Source organism: Hyaena hyaena, unplaced genomic scaffold, assembly GCF_003009895.1.
Source record: "Hyaena hyaena isolate Hyena2069 unplaced genomic scaffold, ASM300989v1 scaffold_464, whole genome shotgun sequence".
Taxonomy (NCBI): domain Eukaryota; kingdom Metazoa; phylum Chordata; class Mammalia; order Carnivora; family Hyaenidae; genus Hyaena; species Hyaena hyaena.
This window is the reverse complement of record NW_024081096.1, coordinates 1,009,415-1,023,124: the sequence shown is the minus strand read 5'-3', so window position 1 is coordinate 1,023,124 and position 13,710 is coordinate 1,009,415. Positions and strand designations below refer to the sequence as shown.

Genomic DNA, 13,710 nt, shown 5'->3' with positions numbered 1-13,710 from the left:
ATGGGCAGAGAGAGGGAGAGAGAGAGAGAAAACCAAGCAAGTTCCCACTGTCAGTGCAGAGCTCCATGTGGGGCTTAAATTCACAAACTGTAAGATCATGACCTGAAACTAAACAAAGAGTTGGACACTCACCCAACTGAGCCACCCATATGCCCCAGGAATTTCATATCTTGGATTTTATTTTTCAGCTTCTTAAGGACAGAGAATCCTATAATGACAGCATCATTTCTTAATAAGGTGATGACATTATTACAGGTAAAAGCAGTAGGCTTGGGTTCCTGAGGAAAATATTAGAAATTTCCTTATACAGTAATTGGCTAAAAACTAGAAATGGACCATTATGGCTTTGTCAAAATTTCATCACATCCAATCGATCTAATGTTCCCTTCTGATAGGACGAAAACTGAAAAAGAATTCAGTTAAAATCTAACTCAGGAGTAATGAACGCATCTTCATGTCACACTCAGAATTGAAAAAGAAAAGTGATCTGGACTTGACTACAATGAACTGTGTGCAAAGGTAATTAAAAGAATTGGGTTATCAATTCTCAACTCCCCCAAATAAACCAAAGTTAGTGACTTAAGATAATACAATAATAAACTAATAATTACTTCAAGAGCCTGAAAGTGATAAAGTACTTCCCAAATACTGATTCACAGGAGGAATCCAGAGGTCTAGAAAAATCAACATACAGTTCAAGGGTTGTGTATTTAAAGAGAAAGTCCTTGGGGCGCCTGGGTGGCTCAGTCGGTTAAGCGGCCAACTTCAGCTCAGGTCATGATCTCGCGGTCCGTGGGTTCGAGCCCCGTGTCAGCTCTGTGCTGACAGCTCTGAGCCTGGAGCCTGTTTCAGATTCTGTGTCTCCCTCTCTCTCTGACCCTCCTCCGCTCATACTCTGTCTCTCTCTGTCTCAAAAATAAACATTTAAAAAAAGAGAAAGTCCTCAACAGCAACTAGTCTGTCTCATTATTCCAATAATTACGTGATTATGAAGATAACCCCTTACCCCTACTCTTTTTAATTTTTTTTAATGTTTATTCATTTTTGAGAGAGAGACACACAGACACACACACAGAGTGAGAGTAGGGGAAGGGCAGAGAGAGAGAGAGAGAGAGAGAGAGAGGGAAACACAGAATCTGGCTTCAGGCTCTGAACTGTCAGCACATAGCCCCAAGTGAGGCTTGAACCCAGGAAACATGAGATCATGACCTGAGCAGAAGTCAGATGAGCCACCCAGGCATCCCCCCCAACTTTTTTTTTTTTTAATCACTACCTGACACTTTCTTTCTTCTATCCCCTAGTTCCTGTTTCTCATCCCCACCCCAACACTCACAACAATAGCTGCCAGCAAAGTGAGCAGCCTAGGACCAACTGTTTTAGTAACTGTACTCTAGGGCAGTGGTTCTCAAAGAGTAATTTCCACATTAGCAGCAATAGCATCAACTAGGGCATTTGTTAGAAATGCAAATTATTAGGCCCCACCCCACACCTACTAAATGAGAAACTCTGGGGGATGGGGCCTAGTAATCTCTTTTAATATGCTCTCTAGGTAATTCTGATGTGTGCTAAAATTTGAGAATCTCTGTTTTAGAAAGAAGAAGTCTTAGAAGTCAAATGCTTGGCGATCCCAGGTGAAGCTCTAATTCTCAAGGTTTCTCGAAAATCCTTTGAATTGGAAGCGAGATCTTGGTTTCCTATGACAAACCTCCAGAGGTAGATATTTAGCATTTTTGAAACCACTTACTAGGTCCAAGTACTATGTTAAGTACATATCCTGTTATGTTATCAATAATCTCATTTTACAAATAAGGAAAACTAAATTTAGAAAGATTAAGTAATTTGCACTGGGTCATAAGGTTAGTAGGGGATGAAGCCAGAATTCTAAGCCATGTAAGCTGACTTTACAGTAATGCTTGATTTGATATTTCTATGGAATAGGGTAGTGAAATATAGTTCTAGACTGGAAATTTTTGCTTGTACTTTTCAATCAAGAAGATTGAACTTTGACTCTTTCTTGTACATTTGAGTTTTTGAATTATCTGCAGAAGTTATTGTTTGTTTAAATTTCTCAGTGAATGCACTTGCTGTGATTAATAATCTTGATTTAGCTACTGGGTCCATAGTTTGTTAATGTACTAGTAGTTATGTTTTAGTATTGTAATCACATGGTGCCATGGAAATAACTTATAGTGAATAAAAAGATATGCATAAATGATACTGCATTTTGTTCCTTGGAAGTTTTTACTGAATTATAATAATTATATATTTTTTACAAATAAATATAATTTAAAAATAAATTATATTTTCAAACAAAACTTTAATTCATGTGATACTCAGACTGAAAATAAAAGCAATAATTTATAAAAGAATAGGGGAATGATATATGTTGAAATGATAGAGTTATAATAGTTTTCCTGGAGTTTTTTCTTTTTTGAGATAGACAATTATTATAAAAATATGTGCTTTTGTATTACCTCAAGCAATAGATTAAAAATTACATTCATGGGGTGCCTGGGTGGCTCAGTTGGTTGAGTGCCCAACTGTTGATTTCAGCTCAGGTCGTGATCCTAGGATCATGGGATTGAGCTCCGAATCAGGCTCTGTGCTGTGTGGAGCTGTCTTTCCCTCTGCCCCACTTCTCCACTCATGTTCTCTCTTTCTCTCTCTCAAGTAAAAAAAAAAAAAAAAAAAAGTTACATTGATAAATATTAGAAAAAATCTCAAGACTTTAGGTGCTTATTTTGTCCTTTATACAAGAAAGCAATCTCTACTGGCATTGTATACAGGCATTATAAGTGTACTTAACTTTGGGGCATCTGGGTGGCTCAGTCGGTTGGGTTGGGCATTCGGCTTCAGCTCAGGTCATGGTTTGTGAGTTTGAGCCTCACATTGGGCTCTGTGCTGACAGCTCAGAGCCTGGAGCCTGCTTCAGATTCTGTGTCTCTTTCTCTCTCTGCCCCTCCCCTGTTTGTAATGTCTGTCTGTAAAAATAAAAAAATTTTAAAAAATAAGTCTATTTAACTTCTACTTAGAGGACATCGTTTTACTACATTCATGGCAAAGGTCATTACAAAACTTTTTTTTTTTTAACTAATGAACTAGTTGAATGGAAACATATCTACTTGTTTTGATAAAATATTAAAGTCTAGCTATAATTAGCACTAAGCACTTCAAAATAGATTGTGGTTTAAATATTAATAATTGATGAGGCATATACCTTCCATATAGAACGTGTTTATAGGTGTTTCATTTTTACACATGGGTATTTAATGTCCAAAACTTATGCACCAAGAAAACTATATAATGCTCTGTGAAAAACTGTCAACACCAAAAGATTTACATTTGGCAGGGGTTGGTGCTGGAAAAGAGGAAAGGATATTTAATCTCAGTTTTTACTAAAATTGCATATATTTGTTGAAAAAAATCCTACCAAGCAGTTAGAAATGTTTCATATTGAAAGAGCTAATATATAAGTGCCCCCAACAGGATTAGAAGAAACAAATGCAATAATATAAAAATATCATTCAACATAAGAATGCATTAATTCCCCCACTGTGCCAGCTAGATGAAGTGGGAAATACTCAGCTGCCTTAGTTGGGACAAACTCAAAACTTGGATTAGGTCTTCAAAATGAGTAGATGACCTCTAAATAAGATGATTCAGTAATCTGCTTTAATATTATACTATTTACCCCTACTTGCCTTGGAATGGAAATCACACAATTTGGGGAGACTCTGGGTGAAAGGAAAATTTGACACTTGCAGAGATTTAGTTTTGGTTTGCTTTGTAATGCATTACCCATAGGAAATTTACCTCTATCTTTAGGAAGAAAGATGACATCCGCCATGAAGCTTCTTACATTTTCTCTTTGCTATTTCCAGTGTCATATGTATGACATATGATAACCTCCCTTTATAAACTCTAATGTTAGGGAAAAGATTTTATTCATTTTGGATGCTCACATGGCTATTCTTGACCTACTTGCAAATATATGACAAGATACACTGCACATTCTCTTATTTTGACGTTTCTGACATCGAACATACCTTTTAAGAATAAAATAATCTTTATTATGTATACCCAGGCATCAGAAAATTAAAATTTAAAAATCTACTTGGCCTCATTTTATATGGATACCTTATTGCCTGCTCTTGAGGTATTATTAACATTTTATATCACAAAAAATATCTTTTTTATTTTAATTTTTCAGAGTTAAACATTGAAATCCCAAAGGATTCTGCTTCTTTGTAATCATCTTTGTTAGAATTAAAAAAATGGTGTTGATCAAAATGTTGTCTTAGTTGTTACTGACAGCTGTTAAAATGCTGCTAAAAATATAGTGCCAACTACTGAAAAGCTAACTGCTCCTGTGAAGTCCTAATGAGAAATTCTAAATGAGTTTTCATCAAGTTCAACAGAGACTCTTATGTTTCTCACACCTGACCCACTGGATTGTTTCACTTTTCTGTGGTTTTTGCACGTAATATCAGAGAAGCAGCATTGGCATAGTCCTAATGTGCTAACAAAACATGAATTTATTTATGTAAGGTTAGCACAGTTATTTAAAGGGGATGAATTTCCTGTACTAAAGCAAGAAAAAGAGGAGAGAAAAAGACAAGAAATTGAAAATATATTTGTTTTTATTAAAATATACTGCTGTAAGTTCCTCTCCCCCTTTTCAACTACTGTACATTATTTCTAAATTTAGAATATCAGTGTAGGCACAGTGAAATCTGATTTGCTTCTAATAATATGGCATACTAATTGTGATGCATGTGCTGTTGGGTGCTCTGTCATCTCAAAATCTGGCCATAGAAATGCAGTAGGTTTATATATTTTTATTTAAAATGACTACAAATGAAATTAAGGTAGATAGATGAATAGTTACGTAAACAGATACAGAAATGGATGAATAACCAAAGCTAATAAAAATATTCCAAGTAGTCTAGAAAATTGAGTTTGGTCTATTTTGGATATTAACAAAAACCCTGATATGTTTTGTATTTATCTTCTGGTCCACAATTTCTTATTTGCTTGCAGTGTTTATAAACTGTAACATGTGTGTTTTGCAATAAACAAAGAAAAAGCTCTATCTTTTATTATTCCCCTATTTGTCTTTTCTCTTCAACACCCCCCTCCTTTCTTGCTGATTCTCTCTGTCTTTCTCAACTCTTTCCAACAGCTGGTAAGAGACAGCAGGGGAGGTGGGGAGCCTAGCTTTTTAGAAAGAAAAAAATGCCAGCCTGGCTAGGCTTATCAATGAAGTTAACTATGACCAAATAGCCTTTAACTTTTAAAAAAGTATTGAACACAAGTAAATTATATGATACCTAATAGTCATTACTTTCTTGGTAATAAGGAACGGTATAAAGGAGAGGTATTTAATACATTTCAAAATATATTCAAAACAATTTTGGGGTTGGGTAATTATTTCATTCCTTAAACAACTCTATGCCTTTTTTTCTTCCCCCCAATAGTCAGCTGTTTGAAGAAATGGGATTAGGATCAGGGAACTAAGGGGTGGCGCTGTTAAAGCTAAAGAGCAAGGGAGAATTTTTCCAACACAACCTTAGATGATATTAGGCTTTGTATCTGAAGTTATATAATAGAGGATGTGATGTCACACATGTAAATTGCAAATGCTGAGTCTTGCATTTTATGGTGGCAAACCTCAGGGAGTGTGATACTAATGGGATGAGGGAGGAAGGTGTCCTAAAGTACAGTGACTGTGGACTGAGGGAGATCTATTGTCAAAAGGGAGATAACTATTGCTGCTGCTTCAAGATTTAAGATTGTTTGGCACTGGTAAATTGTCTCTATTTGACGTTAAGTTTCTTTTCCTGTGCTTTTCCTTTCTTAATTTTTATTTCTTTTTAAAAAACACATTTCCATCCTTTTGCAAAGAGAAAATACGCTTATCTAAAAAGGATGAAGAGAACAAACTTTCTTAAGACAGCTTAAAAAACAAGCAAGTAATAGCATTTCTAGGCATATGCTTTTAAGGTGATAGGACTCCTTTATTAATGAGCATCGGCATGAAGAATATTCCAAACAACCAGAACACCCTGCAGCCCCATCTTTGATGGAGTCCTCAGAGGCATCACTGTGGGGTGATTCCAAGCAAAACAAGCATCACCTTCTCTTCAGATAACGGAGCCACGGAACTTATCCTGGAACTGTTCTCCTTGCAGGGTGGCACTGGACCACAGCACAACAAAAAAAAGACAGGAGGAAACCCTGATTGTTCAGATGTTTGGGCATATATGTAAATACTCAGATATCCCCAAAGATTTGCCTGTCAATAATTGCAAGATCCCCTAACAACCCTCCCAGAGGATAAGAGAAGCTGCTATTTATGGCCATATGCTTTCCCCCTAGCTATTTTGGTGTGGAAAGGTTTCAAAAGAATATTTATATACGCTTAAAAACTCAATCTTAGTTTTATAATACCAAATGGTTTTAAGGCAGGGAAGATAACATTTTGAGAACGGTCAAGAAAAAACACAGGAAGAAATCTAAATTTCTAAAATGTGGCACTTGTAATAACCTACTTTACACCATAGTCTGATCTCTGACAAGTTGTCTGTAATGGAAATTATTAATTAAAATCATGGTGGAGTATCTAGGTAAAGAATGTTTATGGTAAGTCATTTTTTAAAGGGGGAAGGAAAAAATCAATAGCTAATTTACTACTTTTGTAAGCAGAATTTACATTATGTAGGTTACCTTAAATAAGAGTTTTCTCTAACATTTCATTATGAAAAATTTCAAGCATACAAAAGAGTTGAAAGAATTTTACAGTGAACACCTGTATACCTAGCAACTAAATTCTACCATTAATACTGTACTATAGTATATACGTGCTTCATCACATATCTCTCCATCCTTCTGTGTATTTTACCAATCCATCAATGTCAATCATCTTATTTTTGATGCATTTCAAGATTCAGTTTTTGCAGTCAGGACACTTCTAAGTAATTATTAATATGTTAATTTTGAAAATTTATTTATTATTTTCTTGATTTCACTTAAAAGCAAATTCCTTAAGAACTTCACATTCCCTACGAGTAAGGAAACTGAGGCAAAAAGGTTTTTTTAGAGGCCAAAATGCCACCGTCAACTATCTAACAACTAAGTAGTGCCAACACTGTGTGGGTGATGGACGCAAAGCGATGCTTGATATTCGGACAGTGGGAACGTGGTTGAAGAATGGCAGTGATTATTTTAATAGGGCAGCTCCGTGTTTAACACGGTTTTGTGTGGGAAGAGATTAGCAACTTTCACAGCTATTTAGGAAGAAAACGGGAAAGAACCCAGAAAAGGGCGGGGGTGAGGGCGGGCGGGTAGGGTGATGGTCAAGAAATCCTTTAGGAAAATAAGTGTTAAAACCGGGAAGGGGGTGTGCAGGGTCAGTTCGCGGGGTTTAAATCGTAAAGGACAAGAAGCCAAGAAGCCTTGCTTCTTGTAAGTGGTAGTGACAGTCACAATGCACCCACATCCCGCCCCCCCCCAAATTTTCCACCAAAGGTAAGTGTAACGGTGCAGTGGAAGAGTCTGTGGCTGAACGCCTATCACATACACGTGAGTGCGCGTGAACATGCACACACGCAAACACACACAGGCACACGTTTCCCCTGATAGGGGTTATGTGTGTGGCAGAGAGTGGCGGATGTGGGACTTTGGGCCGGCTCGGAAGCCTGGAGGCGGCAGATTGCTCCTCAGCGCAGAGGGAGTGGGAGAATCCCGGGACCGCGGGTCACAGCTTCATCCTCTGCCCCCTGCCCGGCGCCAGCCCACCCCGCTGCTGCGCCCGGCTTCACTTTCGCGTCTGCGTAGGTGTCTGCCCCGGCTAGCGCGAGGGCGCGGGGGCGCGCGGGGCGGCGCGGGGGCGCGCAGCGCTCGGTGAGCGGAGGGGGAGGGGTCCTGGCGCTGGGCCCCTTACTCAGCTGGCTGCGCGGAGCCACAGCCGGCCGTGTCTCAGCCGCTGTCAGAGCTCGGGGACCCGCGGCAGCCGCCGCTCCTCACCACTCTCCCCCCACGCCCCCACGCGCAGACACCAGGTCCTTACTCGGCGTCCCCCCCACCCCCCACGGTGGGGGTGGGGTAAAGGCGCCGCGAGCCCTGAAGAGGGGGAGAGGAGCAGCTTCACTGGGTGGGCGGCGAGGGAGCAGGAAAAGAAACTTTTCACTCCCGCCCCCCGCGCGTGGTCCCCAGACCGCGCCGCCCCCCGCGGGTGGGGACTGCACCTGAGGCCGGGGCGCGAGCTCAGGCCCAGACTTCGGGGGGCCGTGGGAAGTGGTGGAAGGAGGGTTACGGGCAGGAGGGGTTCCGTTTTCCCTCGGCCTCCTTGCTGCCAGGGGCCAGGGTGAGAGGGCAGCCAGCCACCGGCGCCCCCATCCCGATTTCCCACCAGCCGGTGGCTGGACGCTTTTCAGCCTCCTCCCGCTGCTGAGGGTGTGACCCGGGGAGGGGGCCGCGGCGCCGCGGGCTCCCCCTGCGGCCGCCCCCTCACATACACACAGACACACTCGCTCCGCCGCCGGAGCTGTCACCGGCCACCCCAGGCCCGAAGAGGGGGCGCGGAGAGCCGCGCTGCGGGGCTCAGGCGCGGAGTCATCCCGCAGTACTTCCCGGCTTCCAGGGCCGCCGCCGTCAACGCCTGGGAGACCAGCAGCCCCGGGAGAGGGGCCGGCTTCAGGCCGGGCCGCCGCTGCTGGGGGTGGGCAGGCGCCCGCGTCCCCTACTGCGCGATTTGGCGCCGCCGCCTCGCCTCCTCTTGCGGGGTAAAAGCACTACTGGTCTATTGCTCTACCCACCGTCAGTAGGGCGACTGCCGGGATTATCCTCTTCTCCATCCTTACCGCCGATCTGCTAACATTGGACTTGCTGGTGGCGGCGGCGGCGGCGGCGGCGGCGGCGGCGGCGGGAGTCTCGTCGTCCTCACCCCCCCAACCCCCCGCCCCGCGCCCCAGCTTCCCCACCATGTCCTAGAAAAGGTGAGTGCAGCGACGGTCACTTTGCGCTGATAGCGGCGGGAGGGGGCCCGGGGAGCTCCGAGGCGGCCCTGGGGAAGGCAGGGTCCGCGTGGAGGGCGCGGGTGGGCGAACCGAGGCGGGCTGCAGGCGGGAGACCAGGTGCCTGCCGGGCCGCCTCCGGGCAGGGGTGCTGGGCGGCGGGCAAGCGATCGTGGCGTCTGTCCCCGCACGGTTCTAACCTAGATTTTACAAGAAGCTGGGATCCAGGGCAAGACCGGCCCTCCGTAAGGGAGGTAAAAACTTAGTAAAAGACACACGTCCATTGCTTTAATAATGAGTAATTTGCCAGCGCAGGCTGCGCCGCCGCCTCCTCGCCTGCCCCGGCGCTCGGTCCGGGACTCCCCTCGGTCCGGGTGCGATCGATGCCAGACTGGTCGCCTGGTCGGGAGAGTGCGCGTGACGGCGGGCCCCGCGGGAAAGTTGGGACACTTGGCGGGGACTCCCGGCTGCGGGGTCCCGGGGGCCTCTCGACCGCGCTCTGCGCAGGGGACTGCCGAGCACCGAGTCGTCCCCGCCGCCAGGGAGTTCCCTACCTGCAGCGGCGGAGAGTTCGAGCCTTCCTGCGTTCTGGGTCTGGAATCCCGAAGCTTAATTACTGTAAAGAGAGGAGGGGCCTTTGGGCACAATCGGGGTGACCTCTCCACCCCCCCCCCGGCCCTCTGACTTTGGCGGGGTCAAGACAAGGGTGAGGCTGGACCTGCACAGCTGCCGCCACCGGACTGCGGGTCGCCGTGGGCCGGGGGACCAGATTTAGGTGTGTACGTCACTGGCGCTGACTCCTGGCCAGCCGGGAGCCTAAAGCCGAGACTCAGACGCGGAGCTTCAAAGTCCTTCGAAATCAAAGTTAAGAAGCCCATCCTTTTGCTTAGTAACTACAGCGTTTGGGTGGGCGAGAGGAGAGTCAAGGTGGGGGCGGTTGGAGGGAAACCGAAATTTCTTCTTGCAGTCACTGGATCCTTAGAAAACTGTTTGATTCCTCCCCCCCCCTCCTGTATGTTTCTCCCAATTATGCGCACCCCCTTCCCCCCATCATAAAGAGGTGAATATCCTCGATGGTAAGCTTTCTTTCAAATTGAGCTAGTGGAAAAATCCAATACTAAACTAATAAATGCAGCAAAAAATCATAAAGGAGAGCAGCAGCTTTTGACCTCGGCACTTTTTTTTTTTTTTTTTTGGTGGGTGGGGGTGGGACAGAGGCTGCGTTTAAAGGGCTTTGGCTGCACTGAAATTACCCACTTTTCCCGCACGGTTAAAACAAGGAAATTCAAATCGAGTGGGAACGTGATCCTTTTGCTCGCTGGCAGCAACGCTGCGGCTGCTCCGCTGAGAGGTAACTCGCAAGACCTAGGAAAGGGGCGGGGAGAGGAACCTCGGGGGTCGGGCAAAGCCCACTAGGAGTCCTCCCCTGCGCGCGGACGTGTGGGCGGTGCCTCGGCCATGACTGCCGCTCACCTGGCGCTGCAGGTGGAGAGCATGAGCGAACAACATCTTGACTGGATCTCGGAAAAACCGACTTCTTCCGCGTCACCACACTTTTCACGTCTTTCCAGATAGCCTGAGGTCGGCTAGGAGGAGAGTCAGGTGGGCGCGAGCAAGTTTGGGGCAGTGGAGCGAGAGGGGCTGCGGTCAGCGTGTGGATGGTGCCTAGTGCCCAGTGCCGTAGCTGCTGCCCGGCACCCCAAGCGCCCGCCGTGGCTGCGGCTTTAAGGGAGCTGCCGAGTCTAGGCTGTGTCGCAGCAACTTTGTATCAGTCATGTCGCCCTCCTGGTGACTGACAGCCACGATTGTCCAATGAGAAGCCCGCCTGACCTGTGCAGCGTGGAGCCTTGCTTCCCTCCGGGCCAATGGGAAGGGCTCAGGGGGGCGGGATAGCAACCTGAACTTTATCTGGACATGTGACCACCCCGGCCCTGGAGCTGGCCCACTCCCCCTCCGGGCTTTTGCCCGCCCTCTCTCCCTCTTTCCCTTCCCACTTCGGCTGCCCCGGCCCTGGCCCTGCCCCCGCCCCCTCCTCTCCGCCCCTCCGCGCCCGGGGTGTCATTGGGCCGGAGAGAAGCAAGCCAACTTCAGGCTGCTCGGAGGAAGCCCGTGCAGTCACCTGGGTGCAAGAGCGTTGCTGCCTCGGGCTCTCTTGCTGCAGGGAGAGCGGCACTCTCTGGCCTGGATGTGGTTGGATTTAGGGGGGCTCCGCAGCAGGGGTGTCGTGGCGTTGGTGAGCGCTGCAACAGGTAGACGCCGAGAGACGGACCCCGGCCGAGGCAGGTGTGTAGGGGTGCGCTGCGGGGCGCCGCTTGCCGGACTCGGCTTGCGGCCGCGGCACGGGAGCGTGCACTTTGCAGAGAGAAGTGGCTGCGTAATCCGGAGGCACAGTCAGTATGGTGCTGCGTGCTTGTTGTTTTGTTTTGGTTTTCCACTTTTTCCCCCCTTTGGCCGCCAGAGGACTATTTTGGGAAAGTTTGGCCACTTTGGATAAATGCCCTCTAACGAGCAGCTTTCAGCCGCCTTTGGCAGTGGGAGGTCTACCACCCTTCCCTTTCCCCAAGGATGAATTTCGAATCGTTTTCCTTTTACAATTTTTAAAGGACATTTGAATAATATTTCTTTCCTCTATCAATTGCGGAAGCACCCAGATCTTAGCTGGAGGTGTAGCGGAAAAGGGCAGTTGAAGGAGATACAGAATCCTGATGGTGCCTGTATGAAGGGGACTCTGGAAATTCGTGCAATTACCGTACCCTAGTATTTATAAAACTGTTGAGAGAGGCTACTGCTTTCTGTGGCATCAGTTGCAATTCTAAAGGCAGGGGAGAGGGATGAAGCTTCTTTTGATGTCATCCGTACCCTACTACTGAATTTTAAAAGACCAGGTTTAAATCATAATGGTTTAGGGCACCATCAATTTTAAATATTTATTATAACCTAGAAGTTAGGAAAACTTTTGTTTGATAGCAGACAAGTTTTGGCAACCACCGAATTTCTAATTCACTAATATACTTTTTAACATTTGTACTGCCATTTCTCTAGGTGCTGTTATTGATGGTATTTACATCATAATGTAATGATAACAGCGTTCTCCATCTGTGAAGTTCTGTGAAGTTTTAATTTTATGTTTGAGTTAAAGGCACACTATGGTTAAAATGCCTGAGCATGGAAGTTTAAAAAAATAATCTAAAGGGGAGCTTTTTCCTTTAAGGGAGAAATAGTGTGGCTTGGGGATTTTAGAAAGATCAGGTGGCTCAGTGAATTAGGTGAGTGAATAGAAATCAGGTGTGCTCAGTTCTAACTGGTTCTCCCGCACTCTTAGGTGACCTTGGGCAGGTTTCTATCATTTGCCTTCTTTATAAAGGAGGGGAACATAATAATCGTTCTATAGTGGGGATGACATAAAAGTAGTTACATATGGCAAACTTTTACAAGGACGCAACCAGTGAAAATTGTGACTTTAAGATTCTGTCTTTAAAGTGCCATATTATAGTGAAATAACTATTGAAAATGATATGTTTTAAGTGGGACTAGGTTTGGGGGGGATGTTAAAAGTGAAAGTGTTTTCAGATAAAATATAAATTGGCAAGAATCTTTGTTAATATTCTTGAAAAAAGCTATTTCCTTATGGAAAAGAACAACTTAACACAGACTGTAAAACAAAATTTTAAAGTCAGATTTGTCCTTTGCAAAAATAGTGTTAAAGAGCATATGCATAACTTAAACTGAACTTCTATCAGTGCTTTTTCATACTTTTGTGAAATTTCCTTTATGTTTTGGGGGAGGTCATTTGCATGAAAATTAAAGGGTCATCCTGGTTTTTGTCTTTGTCCCAAGAGAGACTCTGTTACAGTTTCCCCGATGTAAGGGAGACAAGTCTGATTCTGTATAAGCTAGATATGTATACTAGTATCTGCTTCATCTTCTACTTCAGTAACAAAAACTTTCCCTTTACCCTCTGGTTGTTAAATTCTATGAGGATCATATTCATCAACTAAAATTTTCATTATTGTACTTTCAGGTTAAATGAAATTCTGATCTAGCCATTGTTATTGTGCCAGTTCCAAAAAGATAACCTGGGTTTCTTGGAGAACATAGGAAATAAATGCCTAGCTTATTTGTTTACAGAGAAGACTGATTAAAATAATAGGGGGAATGCAGTATAAAATCTTTTAATATTCCTAAATTTTTAAGAACTCTGATCTTGAAAAATCTTTGCAGTAGAAGCCATACAGATACTAGATGTTCTCTGTCCTTTTGTGCCTTTCTGTTGCGAACCTTTATTTTCTTTGTTGAGAAGTGCATTAAGTCGGTAGATGAACATAGTACCTTCAACAGAACTAATTTAGATTTCAGTGAAGCCTTTTGCAAATTCTTTAATGATAGCCCAGTTGATAGTGTGGTGAAATGCAGGCTGTTTTATGTTATTGTTAAGAGCTCAAGGCTAGCCAAACAGGACTTGGAAAGTTGTGATCAGCTGCATGTTAGTTGATAAGGTGCTTCCTTGCGGAGTGCTTTAAGATTGTACTTGCCTGCTATCTCCCATGTCATTTCTCTTCGAATCTTCATGTAGCCTCACAAGTCTTAGATTTGGCTCCTACTTTAGGGCAGTATGATGAAAGGCATCCTTTAGAATATTAGTAGGGGTTGTGAAAAAAGGGGAAAGTGGCCAAATTATTTAAAGGACATTGGATTA

General features: G+C 44.6%; 1 protein-coding gene across 2 annotated transcripts in view; it reads left to right on the top strand.

The window, feature by feature from the left end:
• The first annotated feature begins 9,771 nt into the window (after positions 1-9,771).
• Positions 9,772-13,710, top strand: part of NR3C2 (nuclear receptor subfamily 3 group C member 2) — a 344,127-nt gene continuing 340,188 nt past the window's right edge. Inside the window, exon 1 of one of the 2 annotated variants that reach the window (XM_039253773.1) lies at positions 9,772-9,789. The gene's annotated coding sequence lies outside the window, so the exon portion shown is untranslated. Of the gene's footprint in view, positions 9,790-11,100; positions 11,298-13,710 lie in introns of those variants that run through there. The other variant, XM_039253772.1, reaches the window with a different exon arrangement.